Source organism: Sciurus vulgaris (assembly GCF_902686455.1).
Source record: "Sciurus vulgaris genome assembly, chromosome: 13".
Lineage (NCBI taxonomy): Eukaryota > Metazoa > Chordata > Mammalia > Rodentia > Sciuridae > Sciurus > Sciurus vulgaris.
The window spans coordinates 87,005,044-87,029,358 of NC_136474.1; the positions used below are offsets into that span (position 1 = coordinate 87,005,044).

Below are 24,315 nucleotides of genomic sequence, written 5' to 3' on the forward strand. Positions count from 1 at the left end.
GGTAATAGTTCTTGAAGTTGTGATAGGCAATCCCATTGGTAATGATTTGAGTCTTTTTAGCACCAATAAACCTAAGAGAAACTTGGAAAAAATAATACAACATCACAAAGGTATACATGCACTGAGGTTTACAGGGGTCATGGCAATCTTCTCTTCCCCTGCACTGTTTCATGATCCGCCTTTTGGATCCCTGACAATAGTAGGAATGGGATTTGGGAGATATGTAAGACGATATCATGATGGCAAACTTCATCCGTAATTCAAGTAATCTTGCATCATCACGAGAATCTTCATCTACTTCCTGAGTCATTAGGACCCTGAAACAAGGCATTTGCCTGAGGTCACTGCTCTTGTTACTCCTAAAGGAGCTTGTCCTCATGGTCGATATTAATAGACAAATAAAGGCCACAATTACATAGATACTACATCAGGCAGGGAAATGTAAAGGGAAAGCTTTCTGAAACGCTGGGTTGTTCCTGAGTGGCTTTGTTTAATTGCTAGGAGATGACAGGATGTGGTTGGGTGCCTGTATAATTTCTAAACTAGGGAGACACAGGGCAGGGTGTTGGGGTGATGGCAGAGGGTGTGATTTCCCTCTTAGGCTCTGGCTGTATGACCTGTGATTCCAGAGCTGCTCTTCCGATTCTGATGCATTATTTACTTTCTCTAAAGCTTCCCAAAGTTTATTTTTAACATGAGGCCTCTGGGTCCTGGCCTTTCCTCAGCCCGGCCCCACTTCTTAACCTCCCTTTCTCTTTTCCAACCTCTCCCATCAGGCATTCACAGTGTCCCTCTCCTGAAACTCTTCCCAAGGCCAGAAATAATACTCAGCTTTTCAAGTGCATTTGCTGGGATTACTTCCCATCTCCTATTTGAAATGCCCACACCCTGCTTCTGGTTCTGTTGTCTACATTCCCCTTATTTTTCTTTTCTCTTTTCTTATTCTCTGGCTCTTCTTGATCTCAAGCCATGGTTTGGAAGACCCTGGCTCTAGCATATCTTTCTTTTCTCCCTGCATGCATCTTGAAAATCTCACCTAATCTCATGAATTAAATACGAACTCCACATCACTGACTCTAAAATGTTATCTCCCTCCCCCTCCTTCTCTCTCACACGTGGGCTTTATAGCCAAGTGCTCCTGGGCATCTATCTCCCTTGCTGGTCTCACAAATCAGCCACAGCTGCAGCAGTCTGAGGCAGGTCTCCATAATGTCCTGCTTACACCACATCTACTGCTCTGTGTGGCTCTTCTGTTTTTTTCTTTTCTTCCCCTAAATCCATTTTCCACCTTGCAGCCAAAATCATCTCACAGAGCATAAATCTCCCCTGTTTGAACATTTCCATGCTGTCCCATTGCAGTCAATACAGATGCCAAACTCCTTCCTATGATCTTGGTGGCCTGGCCCCAGATTCTTCTTAAACTCCATCTCTTTCCACCTCCCCTCAGCACACTCCAGCCACGTGGGCCTTGTTTCTGATCCACAGATGGCCCAAGCTCAGTCTTCCTCCTCTTTTTCAAAGGCAGTAAGATTTTGAATTTACTTTTTTCTTTTGGAAAGAGCTTCCCTCTCATGGTCTCGTGCCTGATGCCAAAAAAATGCCATCCTAGGACAAGCTATCAAGACAGTACAAGGAGCCCTCTGTGACATTGCTTTTCTTTCTTTGTTCAAAAGCTTCACCAATGCCAGAAATAAGTTATGTAGTATATTTATTATTTACATGCTTACTATCTATTCCTCTCCTCACCATTTAAATGCAAGCTCTGTCAAGAATTGTTTTAGCTTCCTTGGGTGCCCTAACAAAGGACCACAAATTGGGTGATGGCTTAAAACAACAGATAGGGATTCTCCCCCAGTTCAGGAGGCTAGAAGCAGAAATTCAGGTGTCAACAGGGATGTCTCCCTCTGAGAACTCTGAAGAAGAATCCTCTCTTGCCTTTCGTCGTTTCTGATTTCCTGACACTCTTTGGTCTTGCTGGGCTGGTACTCCCTTGGCTTGGTCTTCCTTCCTTACACTTGCTGCCTCTGTGTTCTCTTGGCCTTTCCTGTGTACCTGTCTCCCTCCAAATCTCTCTCTCCTTGTAAGGACATTAGTCACTGGAATTAGGACTCACCCTAATTCATATGGTCTCTTCTTAACTTGGTTACATCTGCGAAGACTCTATTTCCAGATAATGTCACATGTGAAGGTTCCAGGGGTTAGGACTTAAACATATCCTTTGGGGGCACACAATTCAAGTCACACATTGCTGTACACTGAGGACTATGTTGGGTGCCTAGGACACCGAAATTGCTCAATAATATTGTTGATTTGTCAGCAGCCCAGAGCACATTCTCACTGTCTGTCTAGTTACATCAGTGCAGTTGCACAACCATGCTGGTTTGCTCTGTGAAGAAATTCAGCAACATTCACTCTGGGTAGCTGAGACACTCTGGATGCCGAAGTCTGCGTCCCACACTGAGGCATAAAACATTGTATGCCATTTCCACTTATTGTTTTATTCTGGTTTTGATCATACCCCTTCTTTCAGGGATGTTATTTTTCCTGCTACTCAACATTTTTCCCCTACTCTCCAGGGACAGAAATCAAGTCTTCTACTGTTTGGTCAGTAGTACAAGCTAGGTTTTGGATTCAAACAAATAACTAAATTATGGCTAAGTAAGCCACTTCCCTTGCAAACCAACTGTGACAAGTTCTGCGCCACAACTCTCTCCCTGTGGTGCTTCACGCAGGCTGTTTCCACACATGGTTTCTGCAGTTCTGGCTTTCTTCTTTTTGGCTTATTCTCTTAGCCTCCTCAGTGTTACCTGGCCTTGAGCTGCCACTTATTTTGCTGGTGCTGGTGCATACAGCTCTGTTACTTCACAGCCTTTCAGGAGTTCACAAGGTTTGTGTGCATGTCGAACCAACCCAACAACCTCCACTGCAGCATTTAAAAAATATTTCATGCATTTAGGAAAAATATCTGGACCAAGCAATACTGTAGTATTGATGTCACAGGGTAAGGTTATGACAATTTCAACTCTTCCTTTCTTTTGCAAAGATTTTAAGATCATTTTTCTCTTCAGAATAATTTTTTTTGAAAACCATAGGTTCCACTGTCTTTGGATAGCTGTGCAGTGTCCACCTCCATTGAGTAGGTAGTTACACAACTGTTAATAATTCTTGGAGCGCTATCTCTGTCCCATAGAGTGTGTTAGATGTCATGGTGGTATTGCTAAACCCACTGACAACTCTGTGATGTAGGCACATTGCATCCAATTAACACACAATTAAAGTGCAGATATAATTACATGAAGGATTATATAATTACAACAATATCACACAGCTTGAGTGGTGGAGTAAAGATTCGAATGGAGGCCCATAGGTCCCCAAAATTCCCTTATTTATGTTTACCACATTTCTTTGCTCATAAGTACTTTTAAAGGAAGTAAAGTGTTTACATTAAGTGGGTATAACATAGTTAAATTCACTTTTATTGATATAAAGAGATAATGAATATCCTGAAATCACCAGGTCATCTTTTTCTTCCTCTGTTCAACAGCTCATTAATATTTTCTCCCTTGAGGGTTTTAAGCCTCTTATACCCCTGTGCTAATTGGCTTTTGTGTCACTATGACCAAAATACCTGACTTGAATACCTCTTTTAGGGGAGGGAATGTTTATTTGGGGCTCATGGTTTCAGAGGTCTCAAGTTCACAGGTGGCCTGCTCTGGGTCCGAGGTAAAGTCGTAGTAGCACGTCATGGAGGAAAATTGCTCTGATCATGGTGGGATCAGGAAGCACAGAGAGGATGGAAGAGGCACCAGGGAAGGGTCACCCTCCCAGGGCATGGACCCAGCGGCCAGGCTCCTTCAGCCACACCCGCCTGCCTGAAGTTACACCCAGGGAGGCCACTCAAACCTGGCTGGATGACTAGGTTACAGCTCTCATAATCCAATCATTTTACCTCAGAACATTCCAGAAATAACACAGAAGCTTTGGGGAGACAGCTCATATCAATGACACCTGCCAAGTTGTCTCCTGTCTGTGAACTTCCAACCTGAGTCAGACCAGAATCCCCACGGCTCTACCTGGGGTCTCCTGCATCTCACCTTGTTGCCCTGTTTCCTCTTGTCCTGAGACTTGCCCAACCCTGAGTTTTTTTACACTCCCTCTAGAATTTTACCTTTGAGCTCTGCTTTCTTAATTGCTTTAGTTCCTCTTAGTACCTTCTCTCCCTGAAATCCTGCCGTGTGTGTGTGTGTGTGTGTGTGTGTGTGTGTGTGTGTGTGTGTGTGTGTGTTTAGTACCCATCTGGGACTTCAACAGTGGTGTCTTATTTTGTTACTCATCTGTTATGTATTAAAGTATCTTGTCCTTAATAACTGCAAGATTATCATTTATTTCTTGGTTTTTCTGGTTCTGCCACTTTAAAGCTGCTAAATAAGAGTTTAAGGTCCTAGACATGGATGAGCTATTTTAGACACAGGATGCTATAGCTGGAAATAGACCAGCTAAGTTGTTAGTGTTTTTTCTTTTATGTTTCCCTCTGTCTCCTGGACAGACTAGGACGTTCATTGTATTTCTTTGTATTTTCAGTGTTCAAACATGCTGCCTGAAAATTAACAAGTGGTCAACAATATCCATTGAATTTAACTCAATCAACAATATCCATTGAATTTAACTCAATTAAGGCCACTTTTTTGGTAGACGGTATATTTTCAGAGCTATTTAAATAATACAAAAGAAGATTTGATTGGGTCTTGACAAAGAGTGACATTGCAAGCATATTATTTATTTCTAGCATGTTTATATTTTTTAAAGAAAGAAAAGGGAGGGGTGTGAAACAAGTTTCTGGATGAAAAACCAAGTAACATAAACTTTAAATTGCAATATAAAAACTTATAGAAACTCATCATTTCTGCAATAATTTAGTCACATCATTTAGAATTTACCTTTAGAACAATCTTGATGGATGCTTCAATTTGTTTTCATCTTAGCAAATTTTAAGTGGAAATATTATGTCCCTTGAGCTAAGAGATATAAAATTTGAGAATATATCTTAAGAATAATGCATTATTTCATTCACCTAAGTAGAAATCATAATTCTTTAGGTAGAATCTGTTCTACAATACAAGAGAGCAGGAAAAGTCAAACTTGAGGTTTTTCGTTTTATATCTATTTTTACCCAAAAGAGTCTTATAATTTTCAGCTAGGATTTATTCAGTAAGAAGAAAAATGATTATTTTCAAAGGTCATTTGTTTTTCATAGATGTCATTAGCATACAAACATTAATAAAGGTTTAATTTTATTGAGGTTGAATATATAGAATATAATTGTTCTTATGCAAGTTAAGGCAGTATGGAACCAAGAACAGTAAGGAAAACAAAATTAGCAAACACAACGAACATGACTTAGAAAGTTTGCAGATCCATGGAACATGCATGCTATTCATCACACTGCCGGCACAGAATGCTGGGATTGAATAAAACCCCCGAGATGACCCAGAGCATGTACAGAAAGGGTTTGGCCCAGGATCAAAAGTAATCCTCGCACAGCTAAGACTGAAAAAAGAAAGGAATAATTTAAGGTTTTACTTCTTCTTTTTACAGGCTTCTCCCTCTCCTGTGTGAGGCAAGTGGAGTAAGCCAAACTGTATGTATGAGAACGTAGACTTCCATCAGGGGCGGCACACAATCCCTTTCTAGGCCTCCACTGCTCAAACTTAGGGTTAAGACACACTTATGCAGGTTGGGTCTAGAAGTCATTGACTTCCACCCATGCTAACTACTCTACTTTCCAGGTTCAGTTATTAACAAAAGGTTAAGGGTTGAATTGTGTCTCCCAAAGATAAAAGGTGAAGTCTTAAGTCCTGGTACCTCAGAATGTGCCCTTCTTTGAAGACAGTTGTTGCAATTTGGTTAAGATGAAAGTCATGGTGGAGCATGGGAATCCCTTAGGCCAATATGACTGGTGTCCATGAGTCAGCGACGCAGAGGGAAGGTGGACAGGGAAGACGTACACAAGAACAGCATGTGAGTATGGGAGCGGAGATTGAAGGGCTGCATTCAGAGGACAGAGAGTGCCAGGCCCACTGAGGCTGGAAGTCACAGAGCAGGACCCTCCCCAGCTCTAGAGGAGCATGGCCCCCCAAACCCCTCGTTTTTGACTTCAAGGCTTGAGAACTGTGAGAGCATAGGTTTCTGTTTTCAGTCTCCCAATCTGTGGCTCTTGTTCCGGCTGCCCTAGGAGACCAATACACACAATTAATCCTCATCACAGCCTGTGAGGTGATGGGGCTGTTTCTTTCCTGTGTAGCTGATGAGGAAACTGCACCCCAGCACGTCATTGCATCGCACTCAGGGTCACAGTGCAGAACGAGGAATCCAATGCAGTCTGGCTGCAGACCCCTTGCCCCAAATGCCATGCTGTGTGAGACATTACAGAACATTTGCTTGTTGAATAAAGGAGTTTCTGAACGTGTAGTATTGTACCACAGTGCCTGGGCGGTACAAACCATTTCTTCTTAATATATTGTGTGTTAAGTCACTTAAAACAATCCTTGTAATGGGTCTTATGAATCATAACCCTCCCTCTGCTAATTATTCACTAATAAATCAGCCCTCATTCATGTCCAATAGGGTGCTTTGTGTCTAATTCCTTTTTTAAACCTTTACATATAGAAACCAAATAAAAATGGGGGAGGGGTGTGACAATTTTAGAGCTCTGAGCTGCTATTTACCTTTGATGAAGACTTTCTTTCTTTCTTTCTTTCTTTTTTTCCCTGGAAAAACCACTGAGAGTAAAACAAAGACACCCAAGGTCAGATGTTTGCCACTGAGTGGCTAAATTTTCTTTTTGAAAATAATAACTATGTAGTTAAGCTCTCTCAAGTCTCTCCATGTCTGTTTGAAACTTCTGTTGATGACCATTCCTGTTTGGAAAATTGTGTCAGTTACTTTACAAGGTGTCTTTAACTTCTACCCTATCGTCTAAATAAGAAATTTGCCAGTAATTCTGAAATGATAGGACATTTTCTGTGTAATCACTCCCCCCGGACCAGGGAGATGGTCTGCATCGCGGGAGAGGTCTGCATTGACTTGCAATCCTCAGGTTAGGGACGAAAGGAAGAAAGCAGTAATAAAACGGTTCCTACTGGTTAAGTGGCTCCCTGTCATTACCCTGTTAAGTAGAGAGAGGCTCTGATGAGATGGCCTAGTGTTACACGAGTAGCTGGGGAACAGGACCAGAAACAACTTCCAGGCTCCTTTTAAAACATCAAACGGCTAGCTATTCCAGTCGCTCTCTGTACCTATTGCTCATATTTAAACATTTCAAAACCTAACTACTGTTGAGGCCATAGGAGTCTTAAGCCTTCAAATGAATAATTCTTCCAAGTCCAGAGGAAAGACCTCTTAGGGAAAGGCTAAAAGAGAAAGTTAAGCTCTACTTTATAAAGGTCAAGCCACTTAAAGCTTTGTCAGGTACAGATGGATCCTGTACTTGCCTTTTAGAGGGCCTTGCAGGTGTGATGTCCTCGTGCAGGCTAAGGTCACTGGGCTCCTATGTTCCATGCAGATGGAAGCTCCTTTGTGTTTTCCTGGGTGCATGCAGATGACTGAAGATGGTGGCTTATGAGAAAATGCAGACAGCGAGGTCAGCAAACGGTTCATACTTATTAGAGAAAGTTGGAGCTGATCCAGACATCGATTCATTATTTATCCATATGCCAACACTATTACTCCACATAGAGTGGCCCTGTCATTTTGGAGTTCTACCCACTAGCAGAAGACCTCGGGCAACTCTATCAACTTTACTAGAACTTGTTTTTCTCATCATACCAAATAAAAAACTGGTGTTTTTAGCTTCCTGGCCTCTTTGTTTCTGAAAAACTGTGACCCACATTGAGAAGGTGCACTGTAGGAAGGAAGGAGCCAGTCCCTGGAGGCAATGGCCCCTTCCCCAGATGTCAGCTGACTGCTTCACTCAACAGCACGGCACAAGTTTTTGTTATGCCCACCTCGTTTCATCCTTTGCAAAATAAAGATATTTGTACCAAACTGAAGATCTGTTATAAAAGTTGAGATAATGTATATAAAGAAATCAAGTGTACCTATTGATAAATGGTAATAAATGGAGTTTAGCATACTCCATCGATTTACTCAATCTGTCAACAAGTTTCTGAATCATAATCCCCAGGTCGTGGCAGAAAATTCTGGTTTTCTAAAGTGGTTTTGATTATCTTATAACGTAATGTCTGGTTGACGCCTGGTTCCTACGAACAAGTGACTGTTGGAGGAATGCAGGGTCAGGGGGTGAATGAATGAAGTGGTGCAAACTGTGTGCATGCTCTTCAAGCACCTGGCTCTGACGGACTCCATCATTCCTGCAGATCCTCCCAGCAGCTGCCATGCTCTGGTAAGACAAAGACACACCATTCACTGAAGCATCTTTTTAAAAAATTTTAAATCTTTCAATGTGGAACAGTTTATATTCACAGGCATTGTAGAGTATACCCTAATGTATCTTTCATAAGAAACTTACAAAATGCAAATCATTATTACATTGTAAAGTTAAATGAAGTAGGAAGTAGCAAAATTATGATTTGAAGCTTGTGCTGAAGTCCTAATAATGATCAGTACGTTATGTGGAGTAAAGTTTAATGTCAAGGATCACACTCTAGTAAAGAGAATGAAGACATATACATGTGACTAGATATAAAAGGAGAATCAAACTGAGGACTCCGACAGTGTGGAGGAGAGGTCACCCGCACCATGTCATGTGCTGCATAGATGATCCAACTATCTTTATGTGTTTGCTGGTTTGGGGGATTGCTGTTGAGGGATAGGACCATTTCTGACAGGGGAAGAGAAAGAGGTGAGTGGATTTTAGGCTAATAAATTCTATGAAATGTTAGGCAGTATGACAGATGCTTATGTGTTACCCAGACATTGGTTTTATTTGAAAGGTACAGCCTGATGTTGGGGAAGGCTGTTGAGAAGTCTGGAGAGGGAAGTTGAGTGGTCTTAAATTCCACACTGAGAAGTTTGGTTGTTTTGGAAATCCAGGGAAGTACACTAATGATATTTGTTCCGGTGAATGACATGTTCAGAGTCCCCTGGATTCAGGAGTCCGATCTAGTTAAGGGATACAAGATTGAAGGGGGAGAGGGCATGCCTTGGTAGGGAGCTAAGCTGAGAACCAGTTGAAGTAATTTTGATGAAAAGGGAACAAAGGCGGGTTAGGAATCTGCTAGGAAAGTCACCATACTAGACATTGGACTCACACCACATTTCAATCATAATATTCTAACGAGGACATACTGACCCTGTTGTACAGATGAGGGGATGAGTCCTGGGGATTGAGTGTTCATATGGTCAGCAACAGGCAATGTTGGAACGACAAGCTTTTTGACTCCAACGCCCACTGGGCTTGGGAAGACTCAGCTGTCATTAACCTGATGCCCAAGACAATCTCAGGAAGGATGGGGCTTCAGTGGGTCATCAGGGATCTCTGGAACCAGCAGCCGGGAGTCTCTCAGGTTATCTCAGCTTCTTTCAACACGTGCAAGTCATTTTCTTTCCTTGAAAACCCTCTTTCTCAAACAATGGTGGTCAGAGCTTCCAGCAGCACCCAGATTCCATGTCTAACTTTGTCAGTCATTTGAGAAACTCTCAATGGATAAATCTTTCAAAAAATCTGTGTGGCAAGAATAATAATTGTCTAGCTTAAGTGCTGTGTTCATCTCAGCCAGAGAATAGGGTAAGGACTGTGCTGAACACATTGTTCAGGCCCGTCCCAGTGTCTAGGTGGCATGGTCATACCCAATTAATAGAACATCGCCTTCAACAAATACGCAAATGGCAAGGAGACTAGTTTCTACAGAGTTCAAGGGAAAATCAGTAGAGGAGAGGAAAGAGAAGAGGCAGAGGGAGAAGAGGGGGAAGGGAGGGAAAGAGGGGGAGAACAGGGATGCAGTAAAGCAAATTCCATGCAGGTGTGATTTTGTCAAAATGAATCCAACTCCTATGTATAACAATAATGCTTTAGTAGAGGAGAGGAGAAAAAAAGAAAGCTAGTTTCCACAAACGAAATGATGGTACACGGGGCAAACCTTTCCACCAATAGCCACTGTATGCATTGTCTTCCCATTTAAAAATTCTTTTGGACCATATTTCCATAGCTTGAATCAGGATCACCAGTGGGGCCAGCATGCAGTAGGATCACCAGGAGTTGCAGAATGGAGAAGGCAGATACGATGGCCCAAAGCAGTCTGAAGCACACACCTGACCTTAAGCATTTCTTAATGGTCTATTTTTACAAAAGAGCTCCCCCGTATAAGCTGTACTAATATTAAAATGGGCTTCCCCATTGCATTAAAATTATTTTATCTCGTTCTTTATAGCATTATCTTATACAAGTAACATAAACAAAACCAGTTAAATTTTTAGCTTGAAGATAACCCGTATGCCACTATCTCATGATAAAATAATGGCATTGATGGCATTTTTCTTACTGGAGTCAGGGGTTATTCTAGCTGCTTTAACAGAAAGTAAACATACTTTCCCCTTTTTTCTCTAAGTATGTCTTATTCTTTGAGTATAAGTTTACAAGGGATGATGCAATCAAAATACCAAAACCTATTTATCAGGTTGAAACGTGTTACCCAGGCAACCCAAGAATATGTTCAAGATCCGTTTTGCAAAGGAGTGAAGACGTTTATTCCTCAGACTGCTTGAATAACTTTCCATTGTGTATAGTGAATTCTTAAATAATTATCTAACATATTTACAGAATTTTATAGTGCATTGTATTTTCACGTATATTGTCCCTTTTGAGATTCACAGAAACTTCGCAAGATAACTAGGGAGGGAATTCTTATTCTCAAATTGCAGATGATGGAATTGAGGTACGGGTGAACCGATTTTCCAACTTTCACAGTATATTGATCATGATTCTTTGTTGCAAAAATCAGAATTCATCTCTCTATTATGAAGGAAAGAAATGCATTAAAGTATATTTATAGTTCATGGAATGCCTGTGGTAGCTGAAGATCTAGGCTTCATGGCCAGGTAACCAGAATATTTCCCAATCACACCAGAGATCCACCCCACTGAAGGTGACAGCTTAGTCACGGATGCTGACTCAGAACTCAAACCTCTGACCTTGCACAGGACGACTCTCCTGGAGGCCTGGCCATCTCCCCTCAGGGCGTTCACACCATCCCCACGCACTGCTGCGAAACACTCACCTTAGACACAGTGTTCTGTAAGCATGTGTGAGAAGCTGCATCAGCCTGCTCCCAGACAAAGTGACTGTCCCAGAACTGTACTAATTTTAAAGTTGGTAAGTTTAAAAGTTTAAAGGTGATAAAGGTCTGAAAGTTCAGAATTCCAGGAGACACTTGGATTCTGGGAAAACTGGAATAGCGGTCAATGCACAGCATCATAGCTGCAAAGGAGGCTAGGAGAACAAGTTGCTGCTCCTGAAGGAGACGGTTTGTTAAAACACACGGCGGGTACTGACTAGCCAGGCTAGCAAAAGACAATGACAAATGCCACTGCTCAGAAATGATGAGTAACCTACTTCTCACTAAATTGCTTAAATAGAAGTTCATAGTATTTTTTTTTTTTATTGTAAACAAATGGGATACATGTTGTTTCTCTGTTTGTACATGGCGTAAAGGCATACCATTTGTATATTCATAAATTTACATAGAGTAATGTTGTTTGATTCATTCTGTTATTTTTTCCCTTCCCCACACCCCTCCCACCCCTCTTTACCCTCTATACAGTACTTTCTTCCTCCATACTTGACCCCCTCCCTAACCCTAACTCTAACCCTAACATTAACCCTTCCCTCCCCCCCTTTATGTGTCATCCTCCACTTATTAGCGATATCATTCGTCCTTTGGCTTTTTGAGATTGGCTTATCTCACTTAGCATGATATTCTCCAATTTCATCCATTTGCCTGCAAATGCCATAATTTTGTCATTCTTTATGGCTGAGTAATATTCCATTGTGTATATATACCACAGTTTCTTTATCCACTCATCAATTGAAGGGCATCTAGGTTGGTTCCATAGTCTGGCTATTGTGAATTGAGCAGCTGTGAACATTGATGTGGCTGTATCTCTGTAGTATGAAGTTCATAGTATTTAGAGAAATTTTATTATGGATTAAGTGAACATCTTCATCCTCTGGTGAGTATCGATGCTATTCACCTGATCCCAGAGGTTGGCCCACAAGTGGTCATGAAACTCAAACCAGTAGGATCACAATGTGTCTGTGTCTTCCAGGATGAGATTATATGCACCTGGAGTGAACAGAGTCTCTGTCTCTTACCCTGCCTCCCAGAAGGAGGAAACAGAAGCTTCCTGCTGAAGGACTGAGTGACCTCAAGGTATGGAGAGCAACAGAGACTAAGGCAGAGAGAACATGAGGGATGAAAACAGCAAGAAAGAGGAGAGAACAGGAGAGAAGGACATTGTTCTTTGAGTGTCTGAAAGGATCTTACTACTTAGCACATCATGGTAAGTCCCATAACACAGTCTTTTCCTGTTTAAGAACCTGTGGGCTGACTTCCTAACCCTTATAATCAATAGAATCTTTCTTTCAAGATTTTCATTTTTCCAAGGTTTTATGTTTATACCCAGGGGATGCCAGTCACAGAAACATGTTGCCTGAGTCTGTAGCTCTGAAAAACAATTAAAATTACTATAGTTATAAAAACCTAAAGAGCAGGCTCGCAGCACACAAAATTATCACCCTCCTTAAAATGTGCATGTGTAAGGTTTATTATTTGTAGGTTTAATTTGTTCCCAATTAAATTGTCTTATCACCAGCCTGTCATATATTCTATTTTCTAAATACACATATTTGTTTGTTTCTCTATATTTCACATAACATTATCAAGTCCTATTCATAATTCCTCGCATCATTTATCCCAGCATACATTCCATTAATATTTGCTATGCAGGGATTTTATGATTAAATTATGTTTCTTACTTTGGGTCTAAAATGCCAATGATTTAATTAATGTCTCTCATTTTCTATCCAAATCTTCAAGCCTTTACCTTTGGGGTCTGTATTTTGGACTTGCAATTTATATATATCTATCATCTATCTATCTATCTATCTATCTATCTATCTATCATCTATCTATTCTATCTATCTATCATCTATCTATCTATCTATCTATCTATCATCTATTCTTTCTATCTATCTATCTATCATCTATCTATTCTACCTATCTATCTATCTACCTATCATCTATTCTATCATCTATCTATCTACCTATCTATATATCATCTATCTATCATCTATTCTATCCTAACCCTAACCCTAATATTAATATATATAACCCTAATATTAATATATATATTAATATTCCACCTTTCCTTTCTATACCCCAGGGGTTGATATAAATGCTTAGTTTTTAAGAATTGGAAAGTAGAAACAAGGAAAGATAGTTAATTTTGTGAATAAATACCTGCAATATCTATCTTGCTTAATCATTTGCTTGAGCTTTTCCATGCACAACTTGCAGGTTCATACAGCACCAGCAGACATTACAGAGCAGACATTGTGCAGAAGAAGCAATGCCACTCAAGGCTCTGCTCCAGGGCAAAAAGCCAACCCACCTGTCAAAGGGTGCACCTCCAGACCAGGGCTGAGCCAAGGGAGGCTGAGCATGCACTGGGTCTCCCAGTCAACCCTGTGCTACAGGCGACTCTTTCCCAAACTTGGTCTCACATCCCCAGATATGAGCTATCCTTGATTCATACCACTGAGTACCTGACAAAAGTGCAGCAGATGAGACATAACTCATGGGTGTCCCTGAACTTGGAGAGGCCCGCCTTCTCAACCTGTGCACCATTCCTAGGACTCACATGAAGTTCAAGGTAAATAGGTAGCCACCATGATTGTAAAACCCTTAGGATGTATTAACACCTTCAGGATGTGTGGAGATAGCTTCGCTGAATCTTATTAATATGTACAATTAATATGAATTAAGGAAAAAAATAAAATTTCCAGTAATAAAAACTTATTAACTGCGCCTTTTTCTTCTTAGGAGTCTGATGTGAAAATATGCATGATAATTTGGAAATTATCCAAATAAGTATATTTTATCAGTGCTCCATCAGTAACTATGTTTTATTTTTCATATCTTTAATTTGTGCACCTACTGGGTCTTTCTTAAGTCTAAAGATCTGATGAAATCTCGTTCTGTTCTTCCCACCATCAAATAAAATCAAACCTGTGTGCATCTCCTTTCTTCCTGTCACTGCCAAAATGCTTCAAAGAAAAATCTGCGTATGCTTTTTTGCTTCCTGATTATTGCTTTGAAAACCAACCTCTGTCTGGGAATCTCTTTTTCTCTCAAAGAAGAAAAAAATAAAGTAGTGTAAAATGGGGGTGGGAGTGGGGTGAGATTTAGATGACTGAATATTTGATAATAAGAAATAATTACTAAAAATTTCTATAGTATAATGGCAATCTGAACATTTTAAAGTTTAAATTTTGTAGACACATAATGAAGTGTTTATGAAATAAAACTGGATAAAATAGTCTGGATTGGAGAGAGTGAGAAGGTATCAAATATATGGATAATTAATTTTCACACTTTATTTATTTATTTATTTTTTGCATTAGACATTACTGAGTACCCTCTTGTGGGAATTCTTTCTTGTCCTGATGACGTTATTCTGTTTCCTGATTTTCCTTCTGTTACTGTGTACCCTCTCCCTTCTTCCAAATTTTAGAGTCTAACTCCTTTCAATCTTTTTATCATTGATATTGTACTGTCTTCAATGTCTACATTGTTTATCTTGGTTGCTACATGCCTCTGTTACTGCACATACTCAGGTGGACCCATGGATATAATGCTTGATGCTAAAAAATGACTTTCTATTAGACCACCAATAGATGTAGTAAATGCATATTTGAAATATGTTTATTTATTTATTTTTGTGGTGCCTTGTTTATTTCATCTTTTCATTTTCTATGCTTAAATTTATATGATTGTACAAATTGAATAAATTTGACAAATACATGTACTTTGAATTGTCTACCAAAAGGATTTTAAAAATGTGGAAACAAAGACCCTTCCCCAACTGAAACTTGCTCCTAGTATGCAGATCCATTGCTTAAATTTGTACATGATTACAATTTATATTGTGTTACTGCTAAAATAACTATTTCTTAAACAATATTTTTTATTTTTTGCATTAAAATAAGCTATTTATTTAAAATATTAAGGCAGTAAAATAACAGGAAAGTCTTGTTCATGTTAAACTTTGGCATGGGATAAAACACTGAAAAACATTTAAGGAACAATATTCTCAATTATTTTACAGTCAATAGTCTCCCTCCTTTATTCACTTTTATTTATATTTGAGTATGTTGATAAAATTCCAAACATTTATTAGTAGCCAAATATTTTAGTAATAGAATGCAACACAAAGAGATCAAAGTTATATAAAAATCCATGGAATTCTAATGCTGAGTTAAAAATATCACTGTGAACTTATTTTATGCAGAATAATGTGTGTATATGCTAGCTGTGCTCACTGAAAAGGCCAAGAATCAAGGACACATCCATATAATAACCATTCTTTTTTTTTTTTTGCGGTACTGGGGATCGAACTCAGGGCCTTGCGCTTACGAGGCAAGCACTCTACCAGCTGAACTATCTCCCCAGCCCACAATAACCATTCTTAAGGTCTAGATACTGGCCTCTAAATTCTCTGGAAAAAATTTTTGGTTTCAGGTTTTGGAAGAGTAATATAGCAAATGAGTCTAGAATATCTTATTTTACCCAAAAGAATAAATAAGTCATCAAAGATAAAATCAGAATTCTTGAGCCCATGAATTGAAACTTCAAAAATATCAAAATCATGTACTTTAATGGGATTTATCCTACCTCATAGAAATCTCTTGGGTGACCTTTGGAGGATCCTAGAAACAAACTTACTGTTATGAAAATCAGAAGTAAATAGAAATAATAAAGAAGTGATTTAATCTTACTCAATGGACTGTGTCTCAGAGTGATGAAAACCTTTTGCTGACCAAGTTTGGCCTTTCTCTTTTGCATAGAAAAACTATAAGAATAATAATGTAAAAATGGATCCTAGCAATGATCAACAAAGTAAAAACCAGCGGGAACTTTTGTAATGAATAAATCAAGCTGACAATTCTTACACCAACTGTTCATGTTAGCAAAAGCCACCCAAGACACTGCGTACCCCTGATGTGATTCAGTAGGAAGTTCGCAATGCTGCTTATGGAATATCCTTCCCCAAACAAACAAGTGACCTTGAAATGACATCACAGCAATGCCATCCTCAAATTCTAGAAAGTGGGAAACTGTATATGCCACTTTTTATAACAAACAAATTTTAAGGAGAGAAAGGGTGTTTAAAAACCATGAGCTCAAATTTTGAGAGGCTCAGTGATCAAAGTGTTCCTACTCAATCAAACAACCCTAAGTAAAAAAAAAAAAAAAAAAAAAAAAAAAGCAAAACCAAAGGTGTAAAATGGGGGTGGGGTGAGATTTAGATGACTGAATATTTGATAATAAGAAATAATTACTAAAAATTTCTATGTTATAATGGCAATCTGAACATTTTAAAGTTTAAACTTTGTAGACACATAATGAAGTATTTATGAAATAAAACTGGATAAAATAATCTGGATTGGAGAGAGTGAGTAGGGTTTTAGATAAAGTTAATTTTACCACTTATTGATCATTGTTGAAAGTTGGAGATGGCTCCATGGGACTTTATCATATCATTCCCTGTACTTGTAATATGCTTATGTTTTTCTGGAATTAAAAAAAAAAAGAAGGTATATAAACAGAAGTAATATAGTTTAATGATTACCTATATGTGTACATTTCACCTAGTTTAGATGTAGGGTTTTTTTGGTTTGTTTTGCTGTGCTGGGGTTTTGAACCCAGGGCCTTGTGCTTGTGAGACAAGCACTCTACCAACTGAGCTATATCCCCAAACTCACCTAGTTTAAATATAGGTTTTACAAACATCAGTGAAAATATCATGGTATGCAGTCCATTTGAGTTAAATGACAAGAGTTTGCACAGGTATGCCTGTTTGTCATTGATTCCTTTTGACTCATGGTTTTTCTTTGTTGTTCTGCTGTCTCAGAGGAAGATGAGTCCTTTGCTTCCCAGGTTTCCTGTGCATGTATATGAAACGTTTCTTGACTCTAACTGGCCATGTTGTAAGACCTTCGAGGCTTCCGCCCACCTCCCCAACCCCACCAATCTCCCTAACCCCCACACATCTCCCCACCCCGCACAGCCTTGGTGCATGGAACCCCCTCAAGGAATTTTTAGGTGCTACTTCAGCTCCATCGATTATTGGTCCATGTGGATTCCCTTTACTTTCTTGCACGTTGGGTAACCGAGGGAAAATTCGTTATATAATTTTTAACATCTTTAGGAAATTTGCAGTAGAAACATTTTCAGATCGTCCAATATACAATATTTCTGGAAAGAGGAGAGAGCTTCCTGTTTGATACTGCTTCCAGATTGATCTTTATGGAACATATAGAACATATCTTTGTGGAACCCTATAAAATTATGAGTTAAATATCCTTGTTTCTTATTTGTCATCAAACAAAAGCATGTAATAAATTTAGCCTCGCTTTCAAATTACATGATACTACAATTCCCACATTTGTCTATGGCTTTAATTTTTCCCTTTTTCTACTGTGTTTCTCACAAAAGTCTGTACCTTTGCTTAGCTCACTCGCCTGTTTGGGACACCCATCCCTTCATCTCTACATGCCCCAGTCTTAACTGCTCTCAAAAGTCATCACCTTTCTGAAAAATGTTTTTCAGAATCATTCAGATAATATCAGCTCCTTCTCTTTAGAAACTTCTCCTTTTAGGCATTCATCTATACTTTTTTGATGCTATATTTTTTATCTGTGTTATATCAAACTTGATGTTTCTTATTGCGTAGGCTTCTTGTTGCTAGGGTCTTTTTTTATTCACCTTTGCATTCTCCACATTACAGACCATGGTGACTTTCACAAAGCAGAACTCCATAATGCTTTTTGAAGGTATAAATAAATGTTAAAAAAATACAAAGGAGAAAAAGACTGTCTATTACTTTAACAGTTGTGTCTTTGAACATCAAAAAGGCACCTGTGAGTTGAGATCACCTGTGTTAATATAGCATAGATGAGATTGTAGAGCAATTTAATTAATATGATCTGGTGGTTTGCTCCAGGGGACTTTTGCTTGGGCAAGATAAGACTATACACCAGCAAATCTTTTCAGTGTTTGCTTCAGGAAATTCCTACAGATCAATTTATTGGAATCCTGGTATATAAAATTTCGTTTACCAAACAGTTTGCTTATCAACATTTGCTTCCTTAGTCTTGTGTCCACTGGTCTTAAACTCTTACATCACAATTTTTACTCACTTCCAGGTAGTTTACTGCTTTGAAAGACATGCCTCATGCGATCTGAACTAGATCCCAAAGTCCAACACCTATCCCATGCAGACTTCTTCCTTCCAAGACATTCCTAAGTTACTCCTTGGACAATGGTGTTTTTCCTCATTCCTCAGGGAAGACTGCTGGTGGTATTTGGGGAGCTTATTATACTTTATAAAGATTTCAGTCAATCAGCATTGCATGTTACTATAAAACCAAATAACAACATATATATACTAAATTTCTAAAAATCCAGGACAATTTCTTTCCTAAGTTGATGTTCTTGGCACTTGTCTCAGTGCTTGGAAAATAGTGAACAAAATTTCTCTCGAAGGCTATGTTCAGTATGATAAGATCTCATGTAAGATTGCTAGATGCAAAAGAACTGTTCATATAAAAGTCATCATTTTTGATCTGATGGATAACACCAATTTTTTTCCTTCCTCACTTCACTTATTACAGAATGGTTGATTTGAAGGCTTTTTCTTGCTCACAGAGTCACTGTTAAGTTAGAATGTTTATTTTTGTCCATTTCAAAACTATTTGCATTGAAAATCTGGTTGAGTCAAACTCATGACTTTAAACCCCTTTGTCAAATATAGAACAAGGATCACTGTACTGAAATTATGAAAGAAAACAAACAAGGAGATCACATTTCTATTAGCTTGTGACTCAGTGTTTTGAATGGAAGGGTTTTGGTAATTTGTAAAAATTCTGGAATGGAGCAGAGTGCCTGGCACTTAAGTGGAATGTGATAATTTGGTTGAGTGAATAACAACTTTTAGTTCACAATTAGAGGGCTTTATAAATGATGGAGTAATTTAATATAAGCTTATATTTTCACTGTAGTAAACTTGCTAATATCAGATCCTCCTGCAAGAAGAGGCATCATGAGAGGGAAGGAGAGAGGAGAGATAGGTGTGTGGATTGTCTGACACCATTTGTGGAACGAAAGAGCACAGAAGGGGAGACAGGACTGGTAGCACTCCCTCAGATTATGGTGTGCATCCCAGTCTGTGTGAATGTTGCCTAGGATTCTGCAGTGACTGAGGTCACCAAAGCCACCTCCTTTTGCCTTTGTGTGTCAGAAGTGGGTAGCCACTATTTGTCAATTGGAGTGACAAAGGAATTCCATCCAAGAGAGAGTTCACTGAGACATTTGCAGAGTTCTAGGTAACTCGGTGAGTGAGCCTGCTCACTGAGCTTCTTCTGCCTCCCTGATGTGTGCCTGGAATCTGTGGGAAGCTAGGAGCTGGGGCCCTGTAATTCAGTTGCCACTCAGAAGAAGGTGTTTTAAAATAAAAAGAGCAGCTCCATGCAGATTCTAGCTAGGTCCTTAAAGTGACAGATAGACAGTAGCTGGTCCACATAGGCCATAAGAGCTCTGGCTGGGAGAGATCTGGTTTTCATGTTAATGCCTTCAATTATGAAGAACAAAAGAAGAGAAATAGAGAGAAATGTTTATTGGAAGATTGGTGATCCCCCAAAAGATCATTTTTCTAGATGTCTCTTATGCTCTTTATAAAGGGATCATTACAAATGAAATCTTATCCATGTGTGAATGTGCGAGAAGAGTACACACACACACACACACACACACACAGCACTGAACACCATCCTGCTGAACAATTATGTAATGTCTTGTCTTAAGCAAGAGCATTATATCATAGAACAGATGGAGGATGGAAAATAACTTCAATTATTTGTGTAAGAAGAAACAAAGGAGTGCATGAAGTATTTCTTTTTGGTGGAAGAGGGAGACACAGACTGCTAATATTAGCAGATTAATCTGTGGCCAGTGCAGGTGGTGATGTGATTCTTAGTAAAAGAATCCCCCTGGGCTCTCCAAGGAAAAGCTGCAAAGCTCATTCCTGCTTATTTGTGGAAGCAGGAAGAGGGACAAGGGTCCTCCTCCAGCTCCTTGAACACTGATGGATGGCATATTGGATAAGGGACAGACCCATTAAAGAGTGGAGAGAGGGCACAATTATCCCTTACTGACAAAGGCAGAGCACCAGGAAACCACTTGAGATATGCTTTATTTTACCCCAGAAGGCTTCCTCCTGCCTTTCATTCCCAAGGAATGCAAGCGCAATTGCTCTTGGATTATAAATAATTTGGAGAGACCTGCAGGAGAACAGGGTGATCTGCAAGGCTTTCCCACTCTGGATTGCCCAGGATTTTGAAAAACAAAGATTAAAGCAGTTAACATTAACTATCCAAACGTTCTAAACCATAACTCACAGTATAAGTGGTATTTTAAAGTCAAACTAGATTAGTTTAAATCTTTTAATTTACTTCACTTTCTCAGAAAATCACCAAATCTTTAACGAGCTGCACACGACTGAGGAAGGAAGTATGGTAGTTCCTGAGTCGAGTGAAGACCTGAAGAAACGAGGTGAGCATGGAGGTGGGGGGAGAGTGAGGTGGCGGGAGGCATAAGACATGCGACAATTTCTTCTTGATTCCTGGGAGCACTTAGAGAGAATGTCTTTATCAAACAGTAAATAATGTGCGTGGAACCAGTTGTGTGCTAGGCACGTTTCTTATGATGTCTTCAGTCCAGTGTGGGGGAGGGGGGTTGTAATTACACCTATTCCACAGGCAAGGAAGAGCCTCAACAGCTTATCCAATAGGACTCATCTTCTTGGGAGCAGAATTGGAGTCTGGCTCTGAGTTCTGAGCTCTTGCCCACAGCCATGCTGTGCACTTGGGGTGGTGAGTTGCATTTCCAGATCTGCATCTTAGCATTGTAGCCTTTATGTCACCAAGCACTGCAATAGTGCCTATGACGGTCCCCAGTTAGTGTGTTTGGTTTTCCACCCTCAAGTTGATGCCCATGTTCTCTGTGTATTTCTGGCTGTTGGTGTCCTGGACTCTAATGGAGATCTACAGAGGCAGGTCTTCTGTTTTCCTCACCTGCTCCCCCAGGACCTGGAAGGATGGCCAACTTCCCTGGGCTCTCCAGAAGCACTTGTTGAAAGAGCAAGTGAACACCATTGGTATCCACTGTTGACTGTCTACCTTCCCAGTGAAGGTTCTGTAAAATAAACGGTAAGGGAAGAGCCTACTTTTGAAACTACACTTTAAACTGACTCTTGAAGTTTCTTATGATTGAAAGGGGCTTCCTGTTTCCAGGGTTTCAAGCTCATGTTCAGCAGAAAGGACACAAAGAAGGCAGGGAGACAAAAAGCCCAGCTTTGCATTTGACTGACATTCCCTGCTAAAAATGCTAATAAGCCAGCTGAGAAACCAGAGTCCTTGATACAGTTCCTGAATTGGTTTGAAAAGAAGTGGACTGACCCTTGTAAATGAGTTTAACTTGCTTTTTCACATGGATAGAAACTGTCACTTTTCTGTCATCTACGCTGCCCTGAGCAGTACTTCATGTTCCTGTGTCGGGAGACCGAGGGATTTTTCCTGATTTCCTACAACCTCTGGAGAGACCTTCTCCTTGCCTCACAAACAGCCTGCTGTGATGGACACCAGACCAGCTCCTCTTCCTCTCCTCACCTTCTGCTGCTGCCAAGTCCTTGTCTTCTCTCTTCTCAAATGTCTGACAAATGCAGACTCTAGTCCACACGTTCATCTGAGCACAACCACTCTCAAAGTTCTCAGGAAAGGCTCCCTGGGTGCGGGGAAGTGACGCTCAATGTCAGGAGCCACGTGGGACACTCTGGGAAGGGAGACATCGGAGCAGGTTCCCTGCAGGCTGGCAGAGGTCAGGTGGGGGTCACCTGCCCTCAGCTCTCTTTCCTCCACCTGTTCCAACCCAGCCCCTAGACTGGGTGTACCTGGCAGCTTCCCTTCCCCTAGACTCAGACCTGAGCTGTCGAAGGTGCCAGGTGCCCAGACCTGGAGGCATTAGGTTCTGGGGCCTAGAATCAAAGGTCAAGGGTCACAGTTTTTTCCTCTGTTCAGTTCTCAGTATTGGGAAGATGCTCAGCTGGAAGACCCAGGCACACCAGGGATACTCGCCAAGAGCAAGAGTATTTCCTCATTCTCCATTCCTTCCTCCCTCTTAAAAAATAAAACGCAACAAAAATATATAGACAAAACCAGAAATACTGTCTGATTACTAATTAAGAGTGCCTCTCCTTAACCCATCCTACACATTTTACATGTAAAGAGATTATAGAATTTTAGACAAGAAGAGAATGGGTGTTTTCCAGCATGAGGCCAATAATTAATGTGATTTTCCATTCTTTGGATCTCTGATTGCCACTATCTTTAGATGGCTTCAGTGTCATTTTAGAACTCTTGACACAGCTTCACTTAGCTTTTGAGCTGAGTATTGAAAATTTATCTTTGAATGGATGACAGCATTATAGTTTTATTCAAATAGGAGAAAATAAGAGTTATTTTACACCAACTTCATAAGAGAGATGAATATTCTATGGAAACAGGGAGAGATGTGCCCAGGAGAGATGGCTGTCTCCCTGTAAGATTCAGGGCCAACAGCACCACTCCCTGAAGGGATCCTGCACCAACCCACAAAAGCAATTGTGCAGTGCACAACTGATACACTTGGAAAATTAGTGGAAATGTGAGAAGGTCTCACTGTTTAGGAAAGTAATAGGGAAAAGAAAAGAGACTTCAACTATCGTGAGCCACCCTCCATCTCTTCAAGAGCTTCTCTCCAACGTGCAGCAGAGACTGAGGGCACCTGCTGTTTATGGTTCTCAAACTGTTAGGGGACAGACAGGTGAGGATGGTTGGAACTTGAGGTGAAGAGAATAATTCTATAAAATGGGCCCACTGTTCTGACACCTACATGCTTTCTTTGCCCAGAGGCAATTTACCTGCAGCCCTGCCTGGCCTAAGTGGGTAGGATATGTCACATTCCTCAGCAAACTCCCTGTTATCTGCAAGGACATGCAGGCAGGAAATAACACAGAGAAGAGGAACCCAAGTTATTTCTGTATTTGTCCTAATCAGTTATACATGTACACGACAGTACAATGCATTTTGACACATCATACATAAATGGAGTATAATTTCTCATCTGGTTGTACATGATATAGAGTCATACAGGTTGTGTAATCATATATGCAATTGGGTAATAATGTCCAATTAATTCTACTATTATTTCTACCCCCATGTCCTCACCACCCTTCACTCCCCTCTGTCTAGTCCAAAATACTTCTATCCTCCCCCCTCCCATTATTGTGCATTAGCATCCACATATCAGAGAAAACATTTGGCCTTTGGTTCTTTGGGATTGGTTTATTTTGCTTAGTATGATATTATCCAACTCTATCCCTCCACCAGCAAATGCCATCATTTCATTCCTCTTTAAGGCTGAGTAATATTCCATTGTGTATATATACCACAGTTTCTTTATCCATTCATCTGTTGAAGGGCACCTAGATTGGTTCCATAGTTTTGCTATTGTGTATTGAGCTGCTATAATCATTGGAACCTAAGTTATTTTGAAGGGACAGATTTTTGTGATCCTTTTCACAGACCAGATTCCAGAAGATAAGGCTAATTCGTCCTAACCTTAAAGACCTTAAAAGTGATTAGTAATCCAATTAGAACTGCTCATCATGGGCCAAGGGGACCTAGAATTGTCATGGCAATATGAACTTGGAAGTCTGATGCTGTCAGTCGAAAGTCAGGAGTTGGACCAGGGTGGGATTCTCTGGAAACTTCTCTGGAATCCCCACTAAAATTGGAATGCAGGATGGCATATTGTCCAACCCCTCTCTGAGAGGACCCACTCTCTCCCTTAAGCATATCCCCTTCCCTTTTCCTATTTCTTCAATAAACTCATTCCTGTTACTTTGAGCAACCTGTCTGAAATCTTTCTGACTTGATTCCAAGAATCTGGGTTTAAAGGGGATCTTGGCATTGCCTCGATTTCT

The 24,315-nt window shown here is 40.1% G+C and overlaps 1 long non-coding RNA gene across 3 annotated transcripts in view; it reads left to right on the forward strand.

Moving 5' to 3' along the window:
- Positions 1-24,315, forward strand: part of LOC306643055 — a 50,033-nt gene that overhangs the window by 21,474 nt on the left and 4,244 nt on the right. The window contains exons 3-4 of one of the 3 annotated variants that reach the window (XR_013758810.1): positions 20,760-20,846; positions 21,053-22,645. This is a non-coding gene — a long non-coding RNA (uncharacterized lncRNA). Of the gene's footprint in view, positions 1-2,792; positions 2,892-20,759; positions 20,847-21,052; positions 22,646-24,315 lie in introns of those variants that run through there. The other 2 variants (XR_013758809.1, XR_013758811.1) reach the window with 2 other exon arrangements.